Consider the following 14,808-nt stretch of genomic DNA (forward strand, 5'->3'; position numbering starts at 1 on the left):
TGACTAGACAGACCTTTGTTGGCAAAGTAATGTCTCTGCTTTTCAGTATGCTATCTAGGTTGGACATAACTTTCTTTTCTCTTTTTTTACTGCATCAGGGCGGGGAAAAGTAGTTGCCCCATACATTTTATTGTTGTTGTTGTTTTTTTAATTTTATTATATTTTTAAACTTTACAATATTGTATTGGTTTTGCCAAATAGCGAAATGAATCTGCCACAGGTATACACATGTTCCCCATCCTGAACCCTCCTCCCTCCCCATACCATCCCTCTGGGTCGTCCCAGTGCACCAGCCCCAAGCATCCAGTCCTTCCAAGGAGTAAACGTCTTTTAATTTCATGGCTGCAGTCACCATCTGTAGTGATTTTGGAGCCCAGAAAAAATAAAGTCTGACACTGTTTCCACTGTTTCGCCATATTTCCCATGAAGTGATGGGACCGGATGCCATTAAATAAATGAAGTCTATATTGGTATAGATATCAAATCCATGTTGATATAGATAAATAGATGAAAGAACAAATGGGAGAGAAAGGAAAGCTTTTTTTGGTTATAATGCCAACTTAATAAATATAGAAGTTATAACTGAATGAGAAAAAATTATAGTTTCTCAGCCATCATGGTAATAATTCATTCAGGTAAGAATCATAAAAATACTAAATAATAAAATTAGTAGGTGGAAATTTGATGTAAAATAAGATATCTACATAGTTTTAAAGAATCTCCTCACAAAATGTTTATTAATTACAAAAAGTAAATGTTAATTTTGCACTACTAAAATAGCTGGGCAGACACCACTTTAAGTGATCAAAATTAACACCATTAGGAGCAGGGCAAATAGATAATATATGCCTCCTGATATAATGCACTGAAAAGGATCACTTCTGTGATGTTCCTGAAAAAAAATGCATAATCTGAGTCTAATCTGATGAAGAAATATCAAGCAAAACCAAACTGAGGCAGCTTCTAGTATGGTCCTGAATGATCTCTGCCTTCTGTTATTCGCATCTGTGTATAGGCCCTCTCACACTGAAAAGGGCTGATCTGTATGCCTGTATTAGTCAAGGTTCTCCATAGAAGAAGAGATAAAGAGACAGAGAGACACAGATACTTAGAGAGAGACACAGGCACAAAGACAGAGAGAAAGAGAGACAGAGGCAGAAACACAGATTTATAATAAATAATTGTACACACAATTATGAAAGCTGACAAGTCCCAAGATCTACAAGATGAGTTGGCAAGCTAGAGACCCAGGAGAGGCAATGGAGTAGCTCCAGTCCAAAGACCAGCAGGCTTGAGCCTCAGGAAGAGCTGACTTTTCAGTTCCAGTCTGTAAGGCAAGAAAATAAGCTAATGTCCCAGTCTGAGAGCAGTCAGACAGGAGGAATTCTCCCTTGCTCAAGTAATGGTCAGACTTTCCTTCTATTCAGACCTTTAACTGATCACGCACATTAGATCAGATCAGTTGCTCAGTCATGTCCGACTCTTTGCGACCCCATGAATCGCAGCACGCCAGGCCTCCCTGTCCATCACCAACTCCCGGAGTTCACTCAGACTCACGTCCATCGAGTCAGTGATGCCATCCAGCCATCTCATCCTCTGTCGTCCCCTTCTGCTCCTGCCCCCAATCCCTCCCAGCATCAGAGTCTTTTCCAATGAGTCAACTCTTCGCATGAGGTGGCCAAAGTACTGGAGTTTAAGCTTTAGCATCATTCCTTCCAAAGAAATCCCAGGGCTGATCTCCTTCAGAATGGACTGGTTGGATCTCTTTGCAGTCCAAGGGACTCTCAAGAGTCTTCTCCAACACCACAGTTCAAAAGCATCAGTTCTTCTGCGGCACTCAGCTTTCTTCACAGTCCAACTCTCACATCCATACATGACACAGAAAAAACCACAGCCTTGACTAGATGAACCTTTGTTAGCAAAGTAATGTCTCTGCTTTTGAATATGCTATCTAGGTTGGTCATAACTTTCCTTCCAAGCAGTAAGTGTCTTTTATTTTATTTTATTTTTTTAGGGGGTACCCTCTTGATTTTTTTTAAATTTTATTTTATTTTTAAATTTTACATAATTGTATTAGTTTTTCCAAATATCAAAATGAATCCGCCACAGGTATACATGTGTTCCCCATCCTGAACCCTCCTCCCTCCTCCCTCCCCATTCCATCCCTCTGGGTCATCCCAATGCACCAGCCCCAAGCATCCAGTATTGTGCATCGAACCTGGAATGACATTGAAACATGTAAAATATCATGTATGAAACGAGTTGCCAGTCCAGGAGTAATGTCTTTTAAATTCATGGCTGCAGTCACCATCTGCAGTGATTTTGGACCCCCCAAAAATAAAGTCTAACACTGTTTCCACTGTTTACCCATCTATTTCCCCTGAAGTGATGGAACTGGATGCCATGTTGAGCTTTAAGCCAACTTTTTCACTCTCCACTTTCACCCTCATCAAGAGGCTTTTTAGTTCCTCTTCACTTTCTGCCATAAGGGTGGTGTCATCTGCATGTCTGAGGTTATTGATATTTCTCCCTGCAATCTTGATTCCAGCTTGTGCTTCTTCCAGCCCAGCATTTCTCGTGATGTACTCTGCATATAAGTTAAATAAGCAGGGTGACAATATACAGCCTTGATGTACTCCTTTTCCTATTTGGAACCAGTCTGTTGTTCCATGTCCAGTTCTAACTGTTGCTTCCTGACCTGCATACAAATTTCTCAAGAGGCAGATCAGGTGGTCTGGTATTCCCATCTCTTCCAGAATTTTCCACAATTTATTGTGATCCACACAGTCAAAGGCTTTGGCATATTCAGTAAAGCAGAAATAGATGTTTTTCTGGAACTCTCTTGCTTTTTCCATGATCCAGCAGATGTTGGCAATTTTATCTCTGGTTCCTCTGCCTTTTCCAAAACCAGCTTGAACATCAGGAAGTTCACTGTACACATATTGCTGAAGCCTGGCTTGGAGAGTTTTGAGCATTACTTTGCTAGCATGTGAGATGAGTGCAATTGTGCGGCAGTTTAAGCATTCTTTGGCATTGCCTTTCTTTGGGACTGGAATGAAAACTGACTTTTTCCAGTCCTGTGGCCACTGCTGAGTTTTCCACATTTGCTGGCCTATTGAGTGCAGCACTTTCACAGAATCATCTTTCAGGATTTGGAATCATTTTAGCTCAACTGGAATTCTTTCACCTCCACTAGCTTTTTTTGTAGTGATGCTTTCTTAGGCCCACTTGACTTCACATTCCAGGATGTCTGGCTCTAGGTCAGTGATCTCACCATTGTGATTATCTGGGTCTTTTTTGCACAGTTCTTCTGTGCATTCTTGCCATCTCTTCTTAATATCTTCTGCTTCTGTTTGATCCATACCATTTCTGTCCTTTATTGAGCTCATCTTTGCATGAAATGTTCCTTTGGTATCTCTGATTTTCTTGAAGAGATCTCTAGTCTTTCCCATTCTGTTGTTTTCCTCTATTTCTTTGCATTGACCACTGAAGAAGGCTTTCTTATCTCTTCTTGCTATTCTTTGGAACTTTGCATTTAGATGTTTATATCTTTCCTTTTCTCCTTTGCTTTTCACTTCTCTTCTTTTCACAGCTATTTGTAAGGCCTCCCCAGACAGCCATTTTGCTTTTTTGCATTTCTTTTCTATGGGGATGGTCTTGATCCCTGTCTCCTGTACAATGTCATGAACCTCATTCCATAGCTCATCAGGCACTCTATCTATCAGATCTAGGCCCTTAAAATCTATTTCTCACTTCCACTGTATAATCATAAGGGATTTGATTTAGGTCATACCTGAATTGTCTAGTGGTTTTCCCTACTTTCTTCAATTTAAGTCTGAATTTGGCAATAAGGAGTTCATGGTCTGAGCCACAGTCAGCTCCTGGTCTTGTTTTTGCTGACTGTATAGAGCTTCTCCATCTTTGGCTGCAAAGAATATAATGAATCTGATTTCGGTGTTGACCGTCTGGTGATGTTCATGTATAGAGTCTTCTCTTGTGTTGTTGGAAGACGGTGTTTGTTATGACCAATGCCTTTTCTTGGCAAAACTCTACTAGTCTTTGCCCTGCTTCATTCCGTATTCCAAGGACAAATTTGCCTGTTACTCCAGGTGTTTCTTGACTTCCTACTTTTGCATTCCAGTCCCCTATAATGAAAAGGACATCTTTTTGGGGTGTTAGTTCTAAAAGGTCTTGTAGGTCTTCATAGAACCGTTCAACTTCAGCTTCTTCAGCATTACTGGTTGGGGCATAGACTTGGATTACTGTGATATTAAATGGTTTGCCTTGGAAATGAACAGAGATCATTCTGTCATTTTTTTGAGATTGCATCCAAGTACTGCATTTCGGACTCTTTTGTTGACCATGATGGCTACTCCATTTCTTCTGAAGAATTCCTGCCCGCAGTAGTAGATATAATGTTCATCTGAGTTAAATTCACCCATTCCAATCCATTTGAGTTCGCTGATTCCTACAATGTCGACATTCACTCTTGCCATCTCTTGTTTGACCACTTCCAATTTGCCTTGATTCAGGGACCTGACATTCCAGGTTCCTATGCAATATTGCTCTTTACAGCATCGGACCTTGTTTCTACCACCAGTCACATCCACAGCTGGGTATTATTTTTGCTTTGGCTCCATCCCTTCATTCTTTCTGGAGTTATTTCTCCACTGATCTCCAGTAGCATGTTGGGCATCTACTAACCTGGAGAGTTTCTCTTTCAGTATCCTATCATTTTGCCTTTTCATATTGTTCATGGGGTTCTCAAGGCAAGAATACTGAAGTGGTTTGTCATTCCCTTCTCCAGTGGACCACATTCTGTCAGATCTCTCCACCATGACCCGCCCATCTTGGGTTGCCGCATGGGCATGGTTTAGTTTCATTGAGTTAGACAATGCTGTGGTCCTAGTGTGATTAGGTTGACTAGTTTTCTGTGAGTATGGTTTCAGTGTGTCTGCCCTCTGATGCCCTCTTGCAACACCTACCATCTTACTTGGGTTTCTCTTACCTTTGGTGTGGGGTATCTCTACACGGCTGCTTCAGCAAAGCGCAGCCAATGCTCCTTACCTTGGACCCACATTAGGCAGGGCAATGTACTTTATCAGTCTACTGATATTACATGTTAATCTCAGGGATTCCAGTCCAAGATGGTTACATAGGAGGCTCTTGAACTCCCCCTTTCCCATGGACATGTCCAAACACCCATCTCCCTGTCAGGACAGAAAGAACAGAAAGCTTATTCAAAGAAATGATAGCTAAAAACTTCCTTAATCTGGGGAAGGAAATGGACCTGTAGGTCCCAGGATCCTAGAGAGCTCAAATTAGATTAATTCAAAGAGTCTTAAACTAAAATACATCATAACTCAATCGTCAAAAGTTCAGTTCAGTTCAGTCGCTCAGTCATGTCCGACTCTTTGCAACCCCATGAATTGCAGCACGCCAGGCCTCCCTGTCCATCGCCAACTCCCGGAGTTCACTCAAACCCACGTCCATCAGGTCGGTGATGCCATCCAGCCATCTCGTCCTCTGTCGTCCCCTTTTCCTTCTTCCCGTAATCCCTCCCAGCAACAGAGTCTTTTCCAATGAGTCAACTCTTCATATGAGGTGATCAAAGTACTGGAGTTTCATCTTTAGCATCATTCCTTCCAAAGAACACCCAGGACTGATCTCCTTCAGAATGGACTGGTTGGATCTCCTTGCAGTCCATGGGACTCTCAAGAGTCTTCTCCAACACCACAGTTCAAAAGCATCAATTATTCGGCGCTCAGGTTTCTTCACAGTCCAACTCTCACATCCATACATGACTACTGGAAAAACCATAGCCTTGAGTAGACGGACCTTTGTTGGCAAGGTAATGTCCCTGCTTTTTAATATGCTATCTAGGTTGGTCATAACTTTCCTTCCAAGGAGTGTCTTTTAATTTCATGGCTGCAATCACTATCTGCAGTAATTTTGGAGCCACCCAAAATAAAGTCTGCCACTGTTTCCACTGTTTCCCCATCTATTTCCCATGAAGTGATGGGACCAGATGCCATGACCTTAGTTTTCTGAATGTTGAGCTTCAAGCCAACTTTTTACTTTCCTCTTTCACTTCCATCAAGAGGCGTTTTAGTTCCTCTTCACTTTCTGCCATAAGGGTGGTGTCATCTGCATATCTGAGGTTATTGATATTTCTCCTGGCAATCTTGATTCCAGCTCGTGCTTCTTTTAGCCCAGCGTTTCTCATGATGTACTCTGTATATAAGTTAAACAGTTAAAGATTCTTAAAAGCAGAAAGAGAAAAGCAATGTATTATGTATAAGATAACCCTCATAAGACTGGCAGCATATTTTTCAGCAGAAACTTTGCAGGTCAGAAGGGAGTAGTGTGATATATTCAGTTGCTGATCAAGAATATTGTGCCCAGCAAAGTTGTCCTTGAGAATTCAAGGAAAAATGAAAAGTTTTCAAGACAAGAAAAAGTGAAAGGAATTCATAATCATAAGACCAGCATTATAAGAAATGTTAAAGGGACTTAACAGTTAAACAGTTAAACCTGAGATAAAAGAGCCAATTAGGAACAGAAAAACATAAAAGTATCAGTCTCATCGGAAAAGATATTAATAAATATATAGTTAAATTCAGTTAGAATCAGAATCAGTTCAGTCACTCAGTCATGTCAGACTCTTTGTGATCCCATGGACTGCAGCAAGTCAGGTTTCCCTGTCCATCACCACCTCCTAGAGCTTACTCAAACTCATGTCCATCCAGTCAGTGATGTCATCCAATCATCTCATCCTCTGTCATCCCCTTCTTCTTCTGCCTTCAATCTTTCCCAGTATCAGGGACTTTTCCAATGAGTCAGTTCGTCGCATCAGGTGGCCAAAGTATTAGAGTTTCAGCTTCAGCATCAGTCCTTCCAAAGAATATTCAGGACTGATTTCCTTTAGGATGGACTGGCTTGATCTTCTTGCTGTCTAAGGGATTCTCAAGAGTCTTCTCCAACAGCATAGTTCAAAAGCATAAGTTCTTCGGCTCTCAGCTTTCTTCACAGTCCAACTCTTACATCCATATATGACTACTGGAAAAACCATAGCTTTGACTAGAAGGACCTTTGTTGGCAAAGTTTATGTCTTGGTTTTTTAATAAGCTGTCTAGGTGGTCATAACTTTTCTTCCAAGGAGCAAGCATCTTTTAATTTTATGGCTACATTCACAATCTTCAGTGATTTTGGAACCCCCAAAAATGAAGTCTGTAATTGTTTCCATTGTTTCCCATCTATTCGCCATGAAGTGATGGGATCAGATGCCATGATCTTAGTTAAATTAAGAGTACTCTAATGTTGTGATATGTTGTGCTGTGCTGTGCTTAGTCTCTCAGTCACATATGTCTCTTTGTGACCTCATGGATTACAGCTTGCCTGTTTCCTCTGTCCATGGGAGTTCTCTGTCCATGGGGATTCTCCAGGCAAGAATACAGGAGTGGGCTGCCATGCCCTATTACAACCCAGGGATCGAACCTAGGTCTCCCACACTACAGGCAGATTCTTTACTATCTGAGCCACCGAGGAAGTCCAAGAATACTACAGTGGATAGCCTATCCCTTCTCCAGGGGATCTTCATGATACAGGAACTAAACCTGGGTCTCCTGCATTGCAAGCAGAAACTTTACCAGCTGAGTTACGAGGGAAGCCAATGTTGTAATGGTGGTGGATAAATCACTTATAAATCTAGTACAAAGGTTAGAAGATAAAAGTAGTAAAAGTAACTATAACTACAATAATTCATTAATGGATACACAAGGTAAAAAAGGTGTGAATTGTGATATAAAAAACATAAAATTGTGGGTGGAAGGGTGTAAAAATATTGAGCTTTAGTACATGATCAATCTTAAATTGCTAAAAGCTTAAAGGATAAGCTTAAAGTTCAGTTCAGTCACTCAGTCCTGTCTGACTCTGCAACCCCATGCACTGTAGCATGCCAGGCTTCTCTGTCCATTACCAACTCCCAGAACTTGCTCAAAATTATTTCCATCCAATCGGTGATGCCATCCAACCATCTCGTTCTCTGTTGTTCCCTTCTACTCCTGCCTTCAATCTTTCCCAGGGTCTTTTCCAATGAGTGAGTTCTTCGCATCAGATGGCCAAGTTATTGGAGCTTCAGCATAAGTCCTTCCAATGAGTATTCAGGACTGGTTTCCTATAGGATGGACTGATTGGATCTCCTTGCATTCCAAGGGATTCTCAAGAGTCTTCTCCAACACCACATTTCAAAAGCATCAATTCTTTGATGCTCAGCTTTTTTTTTTTTTTAACATTTTTTAAAAAATTTTAATTGGAGGCTAATTACTTTACAATATTGTAGTGGTTTTGCCATACACTGACATGGCACCCCACTCCAGTACTCTTGCCTGGAAAATCCCATGGACGGAGGAGCCTGGTAGGCTGCAGTCCATGGGGTCTCTAGGAGTCTGACACGACTGAATGAGTTCACTTTCACTTTTGACTTTCATGCATTGGAGAAGGAAATGGCAACCCACTCCAGTGTTCTTGCCTGGAGAATCCCAGGCACGAGGGAGCCTGGTGGGCTGCCATCTCTGGGGTCGCACACAGTCGGACACGACTGAAGTGACTTAGCAGCAGCAGCAGACATCATGTGTCCCCCCATCCTGAAATCCCTCCCACTTCCCTCCCCATCCCATTCCTCTGTGTTGTCCCAGTGCACTGGCTTTGAGTGCCCTGTTACATGCATCAAATTTGGACTGGTCATTAATTTCACATATGCTAATATTCATGTTTCAATGCTATTCTTTCAAATCATCCCACCTTTGCTTTCTCCCAGAGTCCAGACATCTGTTCTTTACATATGTCTTTTTTGCTGTCTTGCATATAGGGTCACCATTACCATCTTTCTAAATTCCATATATATGCATTAATATGTTGTATGGGTTTTTTTTCTTTCTGACTTCACTCTGTATAATAGGCTCCAGTTTTAGCTGCCTCATTTATAGCCCAACTCTCACATTCATACAGGACTACTGGAAAATCTATAGCTTTGAACCTTTCTTGGAAAAGGAATATCTGCCTTTAAATATGCTGTTTATAGCTTTTATAAATGAGCTGTTGATATTTTATAATAATATGCTGGTCATAGCTTTTCTTCCAGGGAACAAGCATCTTTTAATTTCATGGCTGTAGTCACCATCTTCAGTGATTTTGGAGCCCAAGAAAATAAAGTCTCTCACTGTTTCCATTGTTTACCCATCTATATACCATGAAGTGATGGGACCAGATTCCATTATCTTAGTTTTGTAATGTTGAATTTTAAGCCAGGCTTTTCACCCTCATCTTTCAGTTTGATCAAGAGGCTCTTTACTTCTTCTTCCCTTCTGCCATAATGGTCGTATGGGCCTAGATCAGATAGAGTGCCTGATGAACTATGGAATGAGGTTCATGACATTGTACAGGAGACAGGGATCAAGACCATTCCCATAGAAAAGAAATGCAAAGAAGCAAAATGGCTGTCTGGGGAGGCCTTACAAATAGCTGTGAAAAGAAGAGAAGTGAAAAGCAAAGGAGAAAAGGAAAGATATAAGCATCTGAATGCAGAGTTCCAAAGAATAGCAAGAAGAGATAAGAAAGACTACTTCAGTGATCAATGCAAAGAAATAAAGGAAAACAACAGAATGGGAAAGACTAGAGATCTCTTCAAGAAAATCAGAGATACCAAAGGAACATTTCATGCAAAGATGGGAGCTTGATAAAGGACAGAAATGGTATGGACCTAACAGAAGCAGAAGATGTTAAGAAGAGATGGCAAGAATACACAGAAGAACTGTACAAAAAAGATCTTCATGACCCAGATAATCACAATGGTGTGATCACTGACCTAGAGCCAGACATCCTGGAATGTGAAGTCAAGTGGGCCTTAGAAAGCATCACTACGAACAAAGCTAGTGGAGGTGATAGAATTCCAGTTGAGCTATTCCAAATCCTGAAAGATGATGCTGTGAAAGAGCTGCACTCAATATGCCAGCAAATTTGGGAAACTCAGCAGTGGCCACACGACTGGAAAAGGTCAGTTTTCATTCCAATCCCAAAGAAAGGCAATGGCAAAGAATGCTCAAACTACCACACAATTGCACTCATCTCACACGCTAGAAAAGTAATGCTCAAAATTCTCCAAGCCAGGCTTCAGCAATATGTGAACCGTGAACTTACTGATGTTCAGCTGGTTTTAGAAAAGGCAGAGGAACCAGAGATAAAATTGCCAACATCCACTGGATCATAGAAAAAGCAAGAGAGTTCCAGAAAAACATCTATTTCTGCTTTATTGACTATGCCAAAGCCTTTGACTGTGTGGATCACAATAAACTGTGGAAAATTCTGAAAGAGATGGGAATACCAGACCACCTGATCTGCCTCTTGAGAAATTTGTATGCAGGTCAGGAAGCAACAGTTACAGACTGGTTCCAAATAGGAAAAGGAGTTCGTCAAGGCTGTATATTGTCACCCTGCTCATTTAACTTCTATGCAGAGTACATCATGAGAAATGCTGGACTGGAAGAAACACAAACTGGAATCAAGATTGCTGGGAGAAATATCAATAACCTCATATATGCAGATGACACCACCCTTATGGCAGAAAGTGAAGAGGAACTCAAAAGCCTCTTGATGAAAGTGAAAGGGGAGAGTGAAAAAGTTGGCTTAAAGCTCAACATTCAGAAAACAAAAATCATGGCATCCGGTCCCACCACTTCATGGGAAATAGATGGGGAAACAGTGGAAACAGTGTCAGACTTTATTTTTCTGGGCTCCAAAATCACTACAGATGGTGACTGCAGCCATGAAATTAAAAGACACTTACTCCTTGGAAGGAAAGTTATGACCAAACTAGATAGCATATTCAAAAGCAGAGACATTACTTTGCCAACAAAGTTTCGTCTAGTCAAGGCGATGGTTTTTCCAGTGGTCATGTATGGATGTGAGAGTTGGACTGTGAAGAAGGCTGAGCGTGGAAGAATTGATGCTTTTGAACTGTGGTGTTGGAGAAGACTCTTGAGAGTCCCTTGGACTGCAAGGAGATCCAACCAGTCCATTCTGAAGGAGATCAGCCCTGGGATTTCTTTGGAAGGAATGATGCTAAAGCTGATACTCTAGTATTTTGGCCACCTCATGCGAAGAGTTGACTCACTGGAAAAGACTCTGATGCTGGGAGGGATTGGGGGCAGGAGCAGAAGGGGACGACAGAGGACGAGATGGCTGGATGGCATCACTGACTCGATGGACATGAGTCTGAGTGAACCCCGGGAGTTGGTGATGGAAAGGGAGGCCTGGCGTTGTGCGATTTATGGGGTTGCAAAGAGTTGGACATGACTGAGCGACTGATCTGATCTGATCTGATCTGTGTATCTAAGATTATTGATATTTATCCTAGCAGTCTTGATTACAGCTTGTGCTTCATCCAGCATGATGTACTCTGCATATAAGTTAAATAAGCAGGGTGACAATACACAGCCTTGATGTACTCCTTTCTCAATTTGGAAACAGTCTGTTCCATATCCTGTTCTAACTGTTGCTTCTTGGCCTACATACAGATTTTTCAGGAGGCAGGTAAGGTGGTCTGGGACTCCCATCTCTAAGAATTTCCCACAGTTTATTGTGATCCACACAGTGAAAGGCTTTGGCATAATCAGTAAAGAAGAAGTAGATACTTTTCTGATATTCTTTTGGTTTTTCTATGATCCAGTGGATTTTGGCAATTTGATTTGTGGCTCCTCTGCCATTTTAAAATCCAGTTTGAACATTTGGAAGTTCATGGTTCACGTACTGCTGAAGCCTGGCTTGGAGAATTTGAGCATTACTTTGCTAGCCTGTGAGATGAGTGCAATTGTGCTATAGGTTGAACATTCTTTGACATTGCCTTTCTTTGGGATTGGAATGAAAACTGACCTTTTCCAGTCCTGTGGCTACTGCTGCGTTTTCCAAATTTGCTGACATATTGAGTACAGCACTTCCATGTCACCATCTTTTAGGATTTGAAATAGCTCAGCTGGAATTCCATCAACTCCACTAGCTTCGTTTGTCATGATGCTTCCTAAGGCCCACTTGACTTTGCATTCCAGGATGTCTGGCTCTAGGTGAATCATCCCACCGTCATGGTTATCAGGTTCATTTAGTTCTTTTTTTGTAGTAGTTCTTCTGTGTATTCTTGCCACCTCTTCTTAATATCTTCTGCTTTTGTTAGGTCCATACCATTTCTGTCCTTTATTGTGCCTATCTTTGCATGAAATGTTCCCTTGGTATCTCTAATTTTCTTAAAGAGATCTTAGTTTCTTCCCCTTGTATCATTTTCCTCTATTTCTTTTAATTGATCATTGAGGAAGGTTTTCTTATCTGTTTTTCCTTTTCTTTGGAACTCTGCATTCAGATGGGTATATCTTTCCTTTTCTTTTTTTTTTTTTTTTGCCTTTCACTTCTCTTCTTTTCTTAACTATTTGTAAGGCCTCCTCAGACAACCATCTTGACTTTTTTCATTTCTTTTTCTTGCAGATGGTCTTAATCACTGCCTCCTATATAATGTCATGAACCCTCCGTCCATAGTTATTCAGGCACTGTCTATCATATCCCTTGAATCTCTCTGTCACTTCCACTATATAATTGTAAGGGATTTGATTTAGGCCATACCTGAATGATTTAGTGGTTTTCCCTACTTTATTCAATTTAAATCTGAATTTGTCAGCTCCTGGTCTTGTGGATATCATAAGAGAATACTACAAAGTTATAGTATTGGCAACAAATTGGACAACCTAGAAGAAGCTGACAAATTTCTGGAAATATACAGCCTTTCAAAATTGAATCAGAAACAGACAATGTGAACATGCCAATCACTAGTGGTAAAATTGAATTTTTTAATTTAAAAAATTTCCAGCAAATAACAGTCCAGAATCAGACAGATTCACAGGGAAATGCTCTCAAAGATATAAATATCTACACTCCTATTCCAAAAAATTTCAGAGGACTCCTAAGTTCATTCTATGAAGACACTATGATTCTGATACCAAAAACTAGACAAAGATACCACAAAAAGAAAATTACAGGCAATATCTTTGATGAATATGTATGCAAAAATCTTAGCAAAATATTAGCAAACAAAATTTAACAATATATATAAAAATGATCATATACAAAGATCAAGTGGAATTTATTTCAGAGATGCAAGGATGCTTCAATATTTACAAATCAGTGTGATACATTACATTAACAGAAGAAAGAATAAAAATCACAGTATCATCTCAATAGATGCAGAAAAAGCATTTGACAAAATTTAACATCTCTTCATGATAAAAAGTCTTATCAAAGCTGATATAGAGGTAAATATCCTGTATATGTTGACATATATTCTAATATAATAAAGGCCATTTATGGCAAACCCACAACTAGCATCATACTCAGTGGTGAAATTGAAAGCCTTTCTTCTAAAACCAGAGACAAGAAAAGGGTGCCCACTTTTGCTACTATTTAACGTAGTATATGAAGTCCTAGCTATAGTAATCAGACAAGAGAAAATTAAAAGGCATCCAAATTGGAAGCGGAAAAAGTAAAGCTTCCACTGTTTGCTTTGCAGATGGCATGATACTTTATATAGTATGCGCTATCATCTCTACCAAAACTATTAGCACTAATAAATTAATTTGGTTAAGATGTAGAATATACTATTTATATATAGAAACTTGTTACTTGTCTATATACTAATAATGAATTACCAGAAAAAGTAAGGAAATAACCCCATTTACAATTGCATCAAAAAGAATAAAATACCTAGGAATAAACTCAACCAAGGAGGAGGAATATCCATACTCTAAGAAATATAAAACATTAATGAAGGAATCTGAAAATGATACAAAGAGGTGGAAGGATGTTCCATGTTCTTTGATTAAAGGATTTAACATTGTTAGATGTCCATACTACCCAAAATAATTTACATATTGAATGCAATCCCTATCAAAATACCCATAATATTTTTTACAGAACTAGAAAAAAATCTTTAAAAATTATATGGAATCACCCTGAATTGCCAAGTAGAGAAAAAAGAACAAAACTGGAGGTATCAATTCTCTGAATTCAAAATATACTAAAAAGCTACAGTGATCAAAACTGCACTGTTTGACATTAAAATGTACACATAAGTCAGTGGAACTGAATACAGAGGCCAGAACCCAAGGCAAAGCATTCAATACACAGTAATCCAAGTCTATGCCCCAAACACTAATGCTGAAGAAGCTGAAGTTGAATAGTTCTATCAAAACCTACATGACCTTCTAGAACTAACAAAAGAAAAGGATGTGACTTTCATCATAGGGGACTGGAATGCAAAAGTAGGAAGTCAAGAGATTACTGGAGTAAAAGGCAAATTTGGCCTTGGAGTACAAAATGAAGCAGGGCTAAAGGCTAACAGAGTTTCGTCAAGAGAACGATTGATCATAGCAAACACCGTCTTCCAACAACACGAGACTCTACACATGGACATCACCCCAGATAGTCAATACTGAAATCAGATTGATAATATTCTCTGTAGCTGAAGATGGACAAACCCTAAACAGTCAGCAAAAACAACACCAGGGGCTGACTGTGGCTCAGATAATGAACCCCTTATTGCAAAATTCAGACTTAAATTGAAGAATGTAGGGAAAACCACTAGGCCATTAAGGTATGACCTAAATCAAATCCCTTATGATTACACAGTGGAAGTGACAAATAGATTCAAGGATCTTGATCTGATAGGCAGAGTGCCTGAAGAACTATGATGGTTTGTAACAGTGTACAGGAGAT

This window comes from Bubalus kerabau, chromosome 5, assembly GCF_029407905.1.
Source record: "Bubalus kerabau isolate K-KA32 ecotype Philippines breed swamp buffalo chromosome 5, PCC_UOA_SB_1v2, whole genome shotgun sequence".
Classification (NCBI taxonomy): Eukaryota; Metazoa; Chordata; class Mammalia; order Artiodactyla; family Bovidae; genus Bubalus; species Bubalus kerabau.